Here is a 3,400-nt window from a genome sequence, read left to right as displayed (position 1 = left end):
AGATATTGCACCAAAAACCAGACATTTGCAGCTAGAATAGTCATTTACCACATTAGCAATCTATAGAGTGAATATCTTTAAAGTTATGACTAGTTAAAAATTATCTTTATTGAAAAGTACAGTGCTTTTCCTTCAAAAATAAGGACATTTCAATGTGACCCCAAACTTTTGAACGGTACTGTATATACAGTATATATATATATATATATATATAGACTTTCAAGTAGAAATACTGCTAAAAATACATTTTTTGGTTAAAAAAATTCTCAAGTAAATGTAACTGAATTAAAAGTTAATGGAACCAGCTCTGCTTACAGGTCTCATCCCAGATATTTCTCTCTATGACTGTTGATTTGCTTTAGGTATGTTTGTTTTTAGACCTCACCTCCATTTTTTCTTCCACCATCTTTAATGGTTTGTGGCACAATAAGCTTTTGTGGTCAGGAAACATACAAAATGATTTAAATGGCAGCAAAAAGAGCTTTAGTAAGACTTCAGACATTTTGCTCCAGACCAATTTAAAAGGCTTCCCAAAAGACAGGCTCATCTAACCAGAAACGGATCAGGAAGGGTCTAAAATGTTTGCATATTTATTCAGGTTTATTTGATATCAGATTTTTTCCCCCCATAGATTTGTGGTTTGTTTTTGTTTGAAGCATTAAGATTAGCATAGTATCAGTTGTCAGGGAGTTACAGCCTTGCACACAATGACTAATGTTAAAATGCAAAGGACACTTACAATGAAGCAGAATAACAGTGGTTCCTGTCAAGCGACAGTTAAAGGGAAATTTCTGGTAATCATTTATTTCTGTAGTTACAAATCTGTATTCCTCACAGTGAGTCACTGTGAATTACATGACAGATATATACTCCCAAGAGCATGTAAACTAGATTCCAATAACTTTGGAAACAGCTTGGCTGTCAGCATTCATCTCCCCTCAGAGAATAGAACAAAAACTTTTTGCTGTTATGCATAAAGTATGGAAGCAAATGCTTCCCTGTGGTTTCTTATCTTGATTCATGGGAAAGGAAAGGGAAATATCTCCTGGTTTTTAGCCACCATACATCAAACACAGCCGCAGTTTACTCCCTGTAACCAGCAAGACTGTAGAGAACAACTCGCAGACCAAACAGGGAATGTCTGCCTCTTGCTCTCACATTCCTCGTGCTTTTAGAGTACAGAGGTGATGAAGCATGTGTTCATTGTTTAGTTAGTAATTTTTTTTACATAACTGGAAGCTTATTTGTAGGATTCAGCAATGCAGTAATGCAGTTTGATACATACGTTGTTTACAATCAGCACTAAGACAGTCAGAATTTTTGAGCTAAATTGGAGTAAAGATCAAAATCTCTAACAAAAATGTAACCTTTAAATAGTATAGCTTTAAATATGTTTTCTGTAAAATTCAATACATACATGGCAGTAATTGCAGTTTCACTCAGACTTTCTCGTTTGGTCTGATATCTCAACTTTAATTGGTTGTTCTTACATTAAAGACATTTTTAAAGGAATCTTCGATTATTTGAGATTTGATATCCATAAAGTTTCAAAGCAATGTTTTTTATATAATCATGACTTTAAAGCATTGGGATTTATATGCTGTGTGAGGAATCAATGAAGGCTCAACAAGCCACTTAGATTGCTTAGAGTTCTTTTTTTTATAATTAATTGGAGTGTCAGTGATTTTATTGAGTTACTGTGAGAAATCAGCAAACTTTCACTATTATAAAAGCTGTGCATTGACTACTCGACTTATTATCTTCAGTGTTGTCCTGTGAAAATATATAAAATATTAATAAAAATATCAGGGTGTACTCCTTTTGTTAGATATTCAAAGTTCCAAACATTATAACAGCAGAGACAAGAACACTTCATAACATTTTTCAAAATGTAACTTGGTATAAACAAAGGCTTTATTTTAGTTTTAGTTTTACGATCATGTAAGGGTTGGAAAGTAAATCTGTTTACATGAAAGGCAGTAGTTATGCACCAGATTAAGGCCATTTTAATTTTGTCCTTTACAAATGATCTAAACATTTTGTAGATATTTCACTTTTATGGATCACACGCCCCTGCCCTTGTTTTTCTCTGCTCATTTTTACTGGTGCATCCAATGCAGCGTTGAAAAGGTGTTACGAAACAGGCCACGGTTGCAGTTGCTGTGTCTCCCCCGGTTTAACCCCCATGCTTTCAAATTCTATCGTAGAAAACCAGACGGGCAGCTGCTTCAGACACGGCTCAGTGGTTATCAATGGAAATTTAATTTCTGTGACAGCTCAGACGTTCTGAAGGACGCTGCTTAAGATTAGCTTCTGCATGAACAGTGTGCAAGAAAAAAAAATCCTTATTAGTTGTTCAGCATTACAACTGCAATTCTGGCGTTTTTAGGAACATTTGAACTGAAATAAAGATACCTTTCACAGAGAAATAACACTATTTAAAGAGTCTCTGTGGAGCTATAATAAATCTCTGAGCAATGACAAAATATCATCGCTTTGGTTATTAATTTTGTTCAGATTGGGTTTGGTAATACACAGCCATGTTGTACAGCATCTTTCAAACAGCAAGGTCAAAGCAAGGTGCGTCACCATGTAGTACAGGAGGGCGCTTTATAACGACAAAAACAGAAAAAACAACATAAAACAATGGGAAAACAGGGCATTAGTTATTGTAGATAAAATGTAAATGTACCTTCCCCCAAAGATCCCTACCTCTGATTTCATCCCTGCTCTTACTTAATTTATTCTTCTTTCTTTGTTTTAATTATTCAGCGTTTCTGAGAGAGAAACTGTGTTTTAATGCATCTATTTATTCTCCCAATAAGGCGAAGCAACACATTTTGAGACGGCTGAGGCAGACTTAACAACACAATAAAACATAGGTTCTAAAATCCTGATAAAAAGGAGATTATATTACCGGTACATAAAGGAAAGAAGAAATAAACAAATCGGAGAAAAACACACTATAGTACAAAGTAACTTTATTTTTAGAGGTCCATTCATATACAGAGAAAATAACAGTGCTTTAGGAAAACAAATAAATATACAGCACACATTAAAAACACCCAATAAAAAAAACACAAAATACATTTTCAGATATATGCTGTGACACATACTTTTTTAATTACAATTGTTCATATTATAATTCAAACACATAACTGATACAAAAGGCAATAAAGATGTACTTTTTATTAACCTAAAGAGAAGGGCATAGAGCAGTTTTCCCTCCATTATCAAGTAACATTAAAACGCCCCCTGTAATACGGCAGCTGCTAAACAAGTACGTTTAATTGACTTATTAAAATAGATTTTAACTCAAGATGCAGGATAAGAAGATTCTTTACAACAGGCATCCCCAAAGTCGGTCCTCGAGGGCCGCTATCCTGCAGGTTTTAGAGGT

Source organism: Cyprinodon variegatus, unplaced genomic scaffold, assembly GCF_000732505.1.
Source record: "Cyprinodon variegatus isolate N-32 unplaced genomic scaffold, C_variegatus-1.0 Scaffold333, whole genome shotgun sequence".
In the NCBI taxonomy this organism is placed as follows: Eukaryota; Metazoa; Chordata; class Actinopteri; order Cyprinodontiformes; family Cyprinodontidae; genus Cyprinodon; species Cyprinodon variegatus.
Note: the sequence above shows the minus strand (reverse complement) of the source record.